Genomic DNA, 12,500 nt, shown 5'->3' with positions numbered 1-12,500 from the left:
CTTTTTTGTTTATTTTTCTGCATTTTGTTTGTCTATCAAGAAGCCTGTTAGAGTTAGTTTTGTCTGTTTGTCTGTTAGTTTTTTTATGTTGTTGTTTCTATTCTTGCATCATTTAGTTCAGAACATTAGCGGTACAGATGTTTTTGGGTACAGTACGAGGCAGGTACCAAGAGTTCAGAACATTAGCGGTACAGATGTTTTTGGGTACAGTACGAGGCAAGTACCAAGAGTTCAGAACATTAGCGGTACAGATGTTTTTGGGTACAGTACGAGGCAGGTACCAAGAGTTCAGAACATTAGCGGTACAGATGTTTTTGGGTACAGTACGAGGCAGGTACCAAGAGTTCAGAACATTAGCGGTACAGATGTTTTTGGGTACAGTACAAGGCAGGTACCAAGAGTTCAGAACATTAGCGGTACAGATGTTTTTGGGTACAGTACGAGGCAGGTACCAAGAGTTCAGAACATTAGCGGTACAGATGTTTTTGGGTACAGTACGAGGCAGGTACCAAGAGTTCAGAACATTAGCGGTACAGATGTTTTTGGGTACAGTACGAGGCAGGTACCAAGAGTTCAGAACATTAGCGGTACAGATGTTTTTGGGTACAGTACGAGGCAGGTACCAAGAGTTCAGAACATTAGCGGTACAGATGTTTTTGGGTACAGTACGAGGCAGGTACATGCAACAGAATGCAACAGCTTCATCTTATGAATCGTAATAAGAGTTCTTCTACTAGTGAATCGTAATAAGAGTTCTTCTACAAGTGAATCGTAATAAGAGTTCTTCTACTAGTGAATCGTAATAAGAGTTCTTCCACTAGTGAATCGTAATAAGAGTTCTACTAGTGAATCATAAAAGAGTTCTTCTACTAGTGCTGGGGTTTTCAACCAGTGGTCCGCGGCCCACTTGTGGTTCGTGAGGACATTGCTGGTGGTCCCTGAAGGCCAGTGACTAAATGCTATAGCTTTATCGTAATCAAGAGTAGGCTATGTCCTTCATTTAGAACTCCCTTGCCAAGCCATAGACCTCTCCAGAATATATCCCGCCTCCTAGCTTCCGTATCCATCCAACTTCCGGGCGTGGATTGTCTATGGGAAATAACATGGCGTTTTGAAAGATCGTACCTGTCAAACTCTGTAGGTGACAAAGTAGAAAAAGCTGCTGGGCAGATTGGCCTACACACTTCTGCCATCTAGTTTCCACTGGATTTTTTGATTTTCGGTGCCGTTTAAGTAGTATAGTCTATAGTATACTACTTAAACGGCACCGACAATCAAAAAATCCAGTGGAAACTATATGGCAGAAGTGTGTAGGCCAATCTGCCCACCAGCTTTTTCAACTTCGCTACCTACATATGTTTTACCGGTATGATATTTCGAAACGCCATGTTATTTCTCATAGACAATCCACGCCCGGAAGTTGGATGGATACGGAAGTTACGGAGGCGGGACTTATTCTGGAGAGGTCAATAGCAGACCAGACTAATGTAAAGAAAACTATTAGCCTATCTTATTGGTTCTACAGACTAATGCAAAGGAAACCATTAGCCTATCTTATTGGTTCTACAGACTAATGCAAAGGAAACCATTGGCCTATCTTATTGGTTCTAAACAAACTAATGTAAAGGAAACCTTTAGCCAATTTTATTGGTTCTATACAAGGCAGACACGCTCAATGGTGTTAATGATAATGGTAATGGTGCATCATCCATCGTCTATAAGTGTAGCCTAATGATGGCTCTAACAGACCGTTGCCATTTGGAAAATATCAGGTATGCTAGTAGTTCTATTAGTGCAGGTATGCTAGTAGTTCTATTAGTACAGGTATGCTAGTAGTTCTATTATTCTATTAGTGCAGGTATGCTAGTAGTTCTATTAGTGCAGGCATGCTAGTAGTTCTATTAGTGCAGGTATTAGTGCAGGTATGCTAGTAGTTCTATAATTCTATTAGTGCAGGTATGCTAGTAGTTCTATTAGTGCAGATATGCTAGTAGTTATATTAGTGCAGGTATGCTAGTAGTTCTATAGTTCTATTAGTGCAGGTATGCTAGTAGTTCTATTAGTGCAGGTATGCTAGCAGTTCTATTAGTGCAGGTATGCTAGTAGTTCTATAATTCTATTAGTGCAGGTATGCTAGTAGTTCTATTAGTGCAGGTATGCTAGTAGTTCTATTAGTGCAGGTATGCTAGTAGTTCTATTAGTGCAGGTATGCTAGTAGTTTGTTCTGTATTAGTGCAGGTAGTGTAGTGGTTAAGGAGCTGAGCTAGCATGCAGTAGTGTGTGTGTGTGTGTGTGTGTGTGTGTAGGGCAGTGGTAGTGTAGTGGTTAAGGAGCTGGGCTAGTATGCAGTAGTGTGTGTGTGTGTGTGTGAGTGAAAGTATCCGCTAAATGAATTCATGTAAATGTAGGGCAGTACGGAACTCTGACAACAATAGCAGCAACGGTCAACAGACTGTTAGACACACACACACACATATACACATATACACACATACAGTTTCCTCTTCTAATTGGTTGTTGAAATGAGATTCTGCTCCTTCAATTGTAGAAATTACTATTCAATTGTAGTGTGTTGTTGTCACACACACACACACACACACACACACACACACACACACACACACTAGTGCTGCATGGGTCCAAAGTTACCCTATGAGGAAGATGGTGCAGTCTGGGCGTATCTAAATCTGCAGCAGCAAGCCAATTCCCTCCTCTTACCGAATCCAGCATGAAGACAGGAAGCTCTGAGGCCAGTTGTGTGTGTGTGTGTGGTGTGTGTGTGTGTGTGTGTGTGTGTGTGTGTGTGGTGTGTGTGTGTGTATGTGCGCGTTTTCGCGTGCATGTGCGCGTGTGTGTGGTTTGTGTGTGTGGTGTGTGGTGTGTGTGTGTGTGTGTGTGTAATAAGGGCAAATTCACTGCATGGAGATGTAGCAGTGTGTCATTGGAAAGACGTCTCCCTAGTGACAGAGCTGCTCAATTAGTGTGTGTAAAAACAGAGAGAAGCGTGCCGTGCCATGCCCTCTCCTCAAACAACCACACACACACACACACACACACACGCACACACAGAGAGTGTACTGGCTAGCATTACAGTAGTGGAGCTAGGAGGTAACCTTGGTCTGTACACACACACACACACACACACACACACAGTGTACTGGATAGCATTACAGTAGTGGAGCTAGGAGATAACCGTGGTCTGTACCAGGAGATGTGTAGCGTTATCAGCGCCATGGCCAAAGAGCAGAAAGTGCACGCTGTCCTTCATTTTACATGCTATTAATCATACCTGTAGCTCAGCGGCTATTAATCATACCTGTAGCTCAGCGGCTATTAATCATACCTGTAGCTCATCAGGTAATCAGCACCTTTTCTCCGCCCCCTTACGCAATTTGCGTTGTTCACAGCTGATTTCACAATTTCGCATCGCACATATTACACACACACACGCACCTTACTGTGATTAAAAACATGAAAATCTTAATGTGATTAAAAACATGAAAATCTTAATGTGATTAAAAACATGAAAATCTTACTGTGATTAAAAATTACAATCTTAATGTGATTAAAAACTTAAAATCTTAATGTGATTAAAAACACGAAAATCTTAATATGATTAAAAACACGAAACTCTTAATGTGATTAAAAACATGAAAATCTGGTAACACTTTACTTGATGGGTGGGTTCATAACACATTTATAGCAGCTGTCATAAACTGCACATAAAGCATTCATGACTGTTTCATGAGACATGACTCAACGTTCATACCAACATATCAAACCTTTTATGAATGTGGAAGACAGAACGATGACAACTTGTCAAAATAAAAGTCCAACAATCGCAAAGCAGCATTGCCATTTTTCTCTCCAGCCTTTGTAAATATTTCATGAATATCTTTTGAAGTCTACATCGAATGTCACGTTACTATACAAGTTGTGAAGTATTCATAATCACTGAATTTAACACTGGTAGGTAAACTAGCCTACATTCAGCTGACCCGTATTTGTGTAACCTGGAACGGTTGGACATTCCCAGTAGCAAAAGATGAGAAATCATCTGCAAAGGTATCATAAAACAAATACATTTTTATGAAACAAAAATGATTTGCTTGACCATGTTCTGTCTTTTTGGCACTGGAGTAGCCCATTGACTCAGATGTGACGTGATCAGGTAAGAGGTTTGGAACAAAAACGGCAATGCTGCTTTGCAATTGTTGGACTTTTATTTTGACACATTTTTGTCGTTCTGTCTTCCACATTCAGGAAAGGTTTGGTATGAATGTTGAGTCATGTCTCATGAAACAGTCATGAATGCTTTATGTGCAGTTTATGACAGCTGCTATGAATGTGTTATGAACTCACCCGTCAAGTAAGTGTTACCGAAAATCTTAATGTGATTAAAAACTTTTGTACCAACAAGGATTGGCGTTTATACTGTATGTCACACAAACATAGTAAGGGCTAATACACCATCAAATAGACCACTGCAAATGATAGTTTAAACACTCAAACTTTTCAGGTAGCCGACAGGCCAACCGCTAGCATTTCCAGACATTGCATTTCATTGTAACCTTAGCCAGGCAGCTAGGCTACATGCTGTAACACAGGTATGAAATATATTATGTCTTAGTGACTTTGTTGTTTCTATGAACATGAATTGTTGTTTATAGGCAACATCAACTTAGTCGAGGCATAAAGACCCCTGGATATCTTCATTAAGTACTTTTGAACTAGCTGATTAGCCCAATTAGCTCAGAAAAGTCGAGACAGGACCAATCGTCAAAATTTCGGTGTCCACCACTCTAGTTCATCCAAAACAAACCAGAAAAGGGACTCAAAGTGTTAAATACCGGAATTTTCCTTTAATATCCCTACTGCTGACACCAACACCCCCCCCCCCCCCACACACACACACACACACACACACAAAGACATGTCTCATGCAGTTAATTTCACAAGAGAGCTAAACACACAGAACGGACAACGTGATTTACAAACACACTTTATTTGCGCACACGAACACGAACAGCATCCAGCATGGTTGTAACGGAAAATGTAAAACAAACGCAAACGTAACAATATTCAGTGTTGGGAACGTTACTTTAAAAAAGTAATTAGTTATAGTTACTCACTACTTGTTCCAAAAAGTAACTGAGTTAGTAACTGAATTACTCTATGATAATAGTAACTCGTTACCAGGGAAAGTAACTATTTGCATTACTGTTTTAAAAAAAAAAGTTGCTATATGTCAAAGAATTTGGATTTTTTGAGCAGTTTTGAGCAGCCAGTTGAAATGAGTAGAACAGACAGGTGTTTGTAGGCTACATAACTTTCCATATTTATTAGATATACTTTATTGATCCCCAAGGGGAAATTCAAAATATTGCACATCGACAGACCTACAGTTGACTTCAGATTGTGTCATAGGTTTTTGTTGTGAGGCAGAAAGATCTAGCTTTTGCTGCTTGGAGGACTTTGCTCCGAGTCCTTCTTTGCTAGTGGATGGCGAGCTATCATCTGTGGTGGAGGTAGCCTATCGGTGTTTTTGGCCACTAGCTTTAGATGCGTGTGTGAGATGCTTCATTAAATTAAAGTTGCTTACAACTCAATTAGACAAGGCAAACGAGGTGGTGGAATTGCCTCCATTCTCTCAAACAAATATAGTTGCACTAGAGTCAACTTTGGTGAATTCGCTTCCTTTGAGTACATTGCCCTCACTCTGAAGGCTGACCCAGCTGTACTTCTATTAACCTTATACCGCCCTCCTAAACTATGGGCTGGCTTTCTCGACCAGTTTTCTGAACTTATGTCGCTCATCATCACTAGCTATGATCGGATAATTGTAAATGGCGACTTTAATATTCATGTCAATAAGACAACTGATGCTAAAGCCAGTAAGTTCCTTAATGTGTTGGACAGTTTAGAGCTAAAGCAGCATGTTACAGGACCCACCCACAACCTTGGCAACACCCTCGATCTAGTCATTTCTAGAGGGATAGAAGTCACAGACTTATCAGTAAATGATATAAATATGTCTGATCATTATTGTGTATCTTTTAATATAGTACTACATACTCCAAAAATTCATCCCGAAATTGCAATCAAATCGCGACTCTTGGACATTAGAGCAGAACAGCAGTTCATAGCTCTTATAGACTCCATAAATTTAGATATTTTACATCATCCCATTGATCAAATGGTAGAGGCTCTCAATCATGAATTAGGCGCTATGCTTGATAGAGTGGCACCCTTAAAGACTAAAAAAAGGCCCTGTAGCAAACTGACACCTTGGATGAACGAAAATATCCATGATCTAAAAAGATCATGTAGAAAAGCTGAGAGAACATGGAGAAAAACTAAGTTACAGGTTCACCGTGCTATTCTAAAAGAAAAAATAGCAAATTATAATAGAGCTATTCGGAATGAGAGAAGGAACCACTTCTCTAAGGTAATTGCTGAAAACAGTGGAAACTCTAGGGTGTTGTTCTCTACCATTGATAGGCTATTGCATCAAACACCTTTTGATACACTCAGTCAGGCATCCTCTCTAAGATGCGAAGAATTTGCAGACTTCTTCGAAAACAAAGTAATTTCTATAAGGGAGGCTATTGGTAATACAAGTAATATGTTTGATAGTACACCCAAAAACAGCCCCCCAAAATTAAGGTCCTTTAGCACTATTACTCAATCTGAGCTTGGTAAAATTATAACTCAAACCGGCTCCTCAACATGTGTTTTAGATCCAATCCCTACTAGATTCCTCAAAAAACTATATGATAGCTTAGCTCCCTTTATTCTCAAGGTAATAAATACCTCATTAGAAACAGGTATATTTCCAACTGCTTTTAAAACCGCTGTTGTGAAACCTTTACTTAAAAAGTCAAATCTTGACCATACCAATCTGAGCAACTACAGGCCTATATCAAATCTACCGTTCCTGAGCAAAGTACTTGAAAAAGTTGTTTGTAATCAGTTAAATACCTTCCTCAACGAAAACAGTATCCTTGAAAAATTCCAATCAGGTTTTAGATCAAATCACAGCACAGAAACGGCTCTAGTAAAAATAGTCAATGATCTCAGACTGGCTACTGACTCAAACAAAGTCTCAATCCTTATTCTTCTGGATTTGAGTGCGGCATTTGACACCATTGATCATAGCATCCTAATTCACCGCCTTGCGAAGTGGGTGGGTCTCTCTGATAATGCTCTAAACTGGTTTCAAACCTACATTACTGGCAGAGATTTTTATATCAGTCTAGGAGATCATGTATCTGAAAAACATGACTTGCCTTTTGGTGTGGCCCAGGGGAGCTGCCTTGGTCCCCTGCTATTTTCCCTATATATGCTTCCATTGGGAAATGTCATAAGTCAGCATAATGTAAACTTCCATAGCTACGCAGATGATACCCAATTGTATATTTCTGTGGAGCCAACTAACCCAGATGGCCTTTGCTCCCTCACTGCATGCCTAACCTCCATTAATCAGTGGATGAGCAAAAATTTTCTGAAACTAAATGATGACAAAACAGAGGTACTTTTGGTGGGACCAAAACTAAAGCGAGATATTGTTCTTAGTAATCTGGGGAACTTGGCACACCAGGTCAAACCAAAAGTAACAAGCCTCGGTGTCATCTTAGATGCAGAGTTAAGTTTTAAGCCCCATATCAGTAAAGTTACTCAAACAGCCTATTTCCACTTGAGAAACATTGCCAAAGTGCGGCCCTTTTTAACTCAACAAGATGCAGAAAAACTAATTCACGCCTTTATCACTAGCAGGTTAGACTACTGCAATGCACTTTTCACTGGTCTTCCCAAAAAACATCTAAAGAAATTGGCACTCATACAGAACTCTGCGGCTAGACTTTTAACTAAGACTAAGAAGAGAGAACACATCACCCCTGTGTTGGCTGAACTGCACTGGCTCCCTATTTCCTATAGAATTGATTTTAAGGTTATGTTAATTACTTACAAAGCTCTGAATGGCACAGCACCTTCATATATCTCTGAGCTTTTAATATCTTATCAACCACAAAGGAAACTTAGATCATCCAATTCTAATCTTTTAATCGTACCCAAAGTGCTCCACAAACAAAGTGGAGAAGCTGCTTTTATCCATTATGCCCCCAAACTATGGAACACCCTGCCTCTGTACATCAAGCAGGCGAGTTCAGTAAATATTTTTAAAAAAGATCTGAAAACATACCTGTACAGGAAAGCTTTTAGTTAACTCGTCTTATCCTGTAGACTACTTTTTCAGATTATTCTACATCTGCTGCTATTGGAGGGCGCAGCCAGCCAGAAGCAGATGGGCTCCCCCTATTAAGTCAGGTTCTGCTCAAGGTTTCTTCCTGGAATATGGGAGTTTTTCCTTGCCACAGTTGCCATATGGCGTGCTTGTGGGGGGTAAGAGGGTTAAGGCTGCCAGTCTTATGACATGTCATTTTCTATATTTTTGATATGTTGCTGAGTGGATCATAAACGGCCCCAGCAATGAAGAAATGTGATTGATAATGACTGACTGACTATTATTTTGTTACATGCTTCAAATGTAAAGCACTTTGAGCTGCATTCTGTGTATGAAAGGTGCTATACAAATAAAGCTTATTATATTATTATTATTATTATTACAACGGATGTCGACAAAGTCTTCGCTCCTGGACATAATGTACACATTACATGCACATTCTTGCCTTTGACCACAATGAATTTGAAGTAGTGCTTATATCTCCACCTTGAAAATGCCAACTTTTCATCGGATTGCTCTTGACCTCTGCTGTTTCGTCGAATCTCTATTTTAGCTGTTGCGTGTGTGTGTGTCGTGTGCTGGCAAGTGTGTAAAAACACTGGCTCTGATTGGCTATCATGAAACATGACTCGGCCTTAGCCAATCATAATCGCTTACGTCGTTATTAACCCACCTCCTCAATAGCTGTGAGCCAGGGGTGCGTTCGGATTACACAGTTTATTCAATCAATGCATAGTAACGCACAGCATTTAACGTCCAGTAACGTTAACGGCGTTGTAACGACGGGAAAAGTAATTAATAAGATTGCCCCGTTACTGAAAAAATAACGTTTTTACCTAACGCCGTTCTTTTAAACGGCGTTATTCCAAACACTGACAACATTAGTTAAGAGCCTTACTTTCAGAGTGGCCAACTGCAGGTTGAGGAAACACGGACATTTAGCAAAACATTTCATTTTAACGGAAAATAGCAGAGAACACACGTTGTGGTTGGATGTTTACTTCCTGGTCTGTGGCCTGCGCAAAGACCCAACGGCAATTCGAAAGGAACCTTTTAAGTTTGTCGAGTGTGACGTCATGGGCGAGCAGAGGTCAAGTGTGCAGGACAATAGGGGTGTTTGGGGTTTTCTGTAATTTATGCTATGTATTGTGTTATGGAGTAATGCCAGATGATTGCCTTGCGATGGAACCGTTTGTTTTATTGTTTTATTGTGGATCTTGATATGGAGAATTGTTATTTATATGATTGATTGATTGTTGAATTGTGCATTGGTTTATGCTGGAGAGCTAAATTCTCTGATGGGAATATGGTTGAGTAAGGGTGAGCAAGTGATTGCCCCTTCTAGCGATTTGAAGCCTAAGTACCCTATAATTGAAAAGGGTTGGCAAAGTTCATTTTGATGTAGTTTTTTAAAGTTTAGTGATTGATCCGAGATTATTGTTTGGAGTTTGTTTTTTTCCTTTTGTTTTTCCGATTTCTCCAGACTGGTACAAGCTCAGCTGCTAAAGTGAAAATAAAAACTTGCTATTTTTTGAGAAACATCACCACTGTCTCCTATTTCCATCACCGCAACGCCATCCCGATCACAAACACACATACTTAAAGACATGTCTCATGTCTAGCTGAGTCTCCAACACCCCCCCCCCCACACACACACACACACACACACTTAAAGACATGTCTCATGTCTAGCTCCACACACACACACACACACACTTAAAGACATGTCTCATGTCTCATGTCTAGCTGAGTCTCCCAGTAACAGAAAACTCCCCTTCCTTTCAACATCCATCCCCTCCATTCTCTCTTTCTCTCTCTCTGTCATTCTCTCTCTCTTCTTCTCATTCTCGCCCTCTCTCTCTCTGTCATTCTCTCTCTCTCTCTCTCTCAGTATGGTGTGATGGTGTGTGTGTGTGTAATTTGGGTGTGTCATGATTTCCGTTGTGTTTTCCGTCTGAGTAATAATCAGAGGAGAGTGACTCATGAGGACGCACGTGCAAACACACACACACACACACACACACACACACAATCACTCACTCACTTTTCTCTCTCTCTCTCTCTCAAATTCAAATTTAAATTCAAATTTAAAACACTTTATTGGCATGACAAGGTCACTCTTATTATAGTGTCTTTGTCTCTGTCTCTCTCTCTCTCTTCTCTCTCTCACACACACACACACACACACACTGTCTCCCTCACACGTGTGTGTGTGTGTGTGTGTGTGTCCGAGCTGCTCAGATCCTACACATGGAGGATGAGCAGGTCTAGAGCATGTCTGGTAGCCGTGCCTGGTAGCCTAGGCTTTTAGCTGTGTTTGGTAGCGTTTGGTAGCCTAGGCTTTTAACCGTGTCTGATAGCCTAGGCTTTTAGCAGTGTTTGGTAGCCAAGGATACGTCCTTTTAGGCAAGTCCTCCCACTCGGCGGCAATCTTGCAACACACTTTGGGCAGTTATCAGGATGTCTCCTCATTAGCAGGTATCAGGATGTGTCTCCTCATTAGCAGGTATCAGGATGTGTCTCCTCATTAGCAGGTATCAGGATGTGTCTCCTCATTAGCAGGTATCAGGGTGTGTCTCCTCATTAGATCCATGGACTTTGCATTTGTGGGCTACAAGAAAGGCCAAACAGTTGGCAATATATAGCTCCACACTAGAAGTTACAGGAACCAGAAAAGACCATGTTTCTTGTACCGGCGATGAACCTGTGAAAACTCATGAGAGAGAGAAAAGGGTGTGTGTGTGTGTGTGTGTGTGTGAATGAGAGCAATATTTTCTTTCATCATGTTTGTCCGAGTCTCGTTTGGATTGTATCCGTGGCAACAGGAGAGTCCTGCTGTGTCCATTTAAGGGCATTTCTCTCAAAGCAGCGATCTGTGTGTGTGTGTGTGTGTGTGTGTGTGTCTGCTCAAAGCAGGGATCTGTGTGTGTGTGTGTGTGTGTGTGCTCAAAGCAGGGATCTGCGTGTGCGTGTGTGTGTGTGTCTGCCAGTGTTGTGTGTAATGCGTTACAAAGTAACGAGTTGCAGTAACGTAACTACTTTTTCAAGTAAAAAGTAGTGTAACGTGCTACTACTGAAAATTTGGTAACGTAACGTAGTTCCTTTTTCATATCGGCGCAACGTTACTTTTCCCAGGGACCGATTTGACATCGACGCTGCTTTTCTCAGCTGTGCGCTTGCGCAATAGGCACGAGCTCCACACAGCAGCCTACGTGACAGAGGCTGGTAGCATGAAGTGCAATCATAGCTCCACACGGTACGTGACTGTGGCAATGAAGAGCAATCATAGCAAGCGAGACGCAGCCAACGCTAACTTCTGAGGCATGGAGGTATTCACATTACTTCAAACTCGTTGAAACTAAGGGTAGGAATGTGAGTGTCAGTTGTAGCCTACACTGTGCCCTGATTTAGTCCACTGCCGTTAACTCAACTGCCAGCCTGCTGATACGATTTGCACTAGCTTTGCACCAAATTTCGGAGGAGCGCCTGTTTAATGAAAGAGTATAAGGCTATAAAATAAGCCCTCATATATTTTGTGTTCACCTATATGCCCAAGATGTAGCGAGGCTGTTATTTGATATTGTTTAGTGGTGGTGTTGAAGCCTATAAGCCCAATTTTTTCTTGTCAAGTGCTCTGTCTGTGGCATTTTTTATAATAAAGAGCACAAAAGAAACACCTTTTATGTCCTCCATAGTAGAACTTTATGTAGGCCTACACATTTAGGAACAGATATTGGGTTCTGCCCAAGTCGAGCAACATAAAAGTAGCGTATAAGTAACGAGTAACGTAAAAAGTTACTTTCCATAGAGGAGTAAAGTAACGGGTTACTTTTTTGAGAAGTAACGAGTAACGAGCAAACCCTACTTTTTAAAAGTAACTTCCCCAACACTGGTGTCTGCTCAAAGCAAGGATCTGTGTGTGTGTGTGTGTGTGTGTGTGTGTGTGTGTGTGTGTGCTCAAAGCAGGGATCTGTGTGTGTGTGTGTGTGTGTGTGCTCAAAGCAGGGATCTGTGTGTGTGTGTGTGTGTGTGTGTGTGTGTGTGTGTGTGTGTCTGTGTCTGCTCAAAGCAGGGATCTGTGTGTGTGTGTGTGTGTGTGTGTGCTCAAAGCAGGGATCTGTGTGTGTGTGTGTGTGTGCTCCTACCCTAAGTTACAATATTGCCAAAGCATTACAAAAAAAAACATGGAATACAAAACAGGAGACAATAATAATAACTATACTAATAAAAACAATAATAAGATGATGATGTAATA

At 41.0% G+C, this 12,500-nt stretch overlaps 1 protein-coding gene across 2 annotated transcripts in view; it reads left to right on the top strand.

Moving 5' to 3' along the window:
* The window catches only part of esyt2a (extended synaptotagmin-like protein 2a), a 79,406-nt gene that overhangs the window by 25,963 nt on the left and 40,943 nt on the right, over positions 1-12,500 (top strand). The window lies entirely within an intron of this gene.

This window comes from Alosa pseudoharengus, unplaced genomic scaffold (assembly GCF_046254945.1).
Source record: "Alosa pseudoharengus isolate Yale_2024_CS ecotype anadromous, Long Island Sound unplaced genomic scaffold, YU_APseudo_1.1 YU_APseudo_1.1_scf_22, whole genome shotgun sequence".
NCBI classification, from domain to species: domain Eukaryota; kingdom Metazoa; phylum Chordata; class Actinopteri; order Clupeiformes; family Clupeidae; genus Alosa; species Alosa pseudoharengus.
The sequence above is the reverse complement of the archived record's forward strand: the minus strand, read 5'-3'. Positions and strand labels throughout refer to the sequence as shown.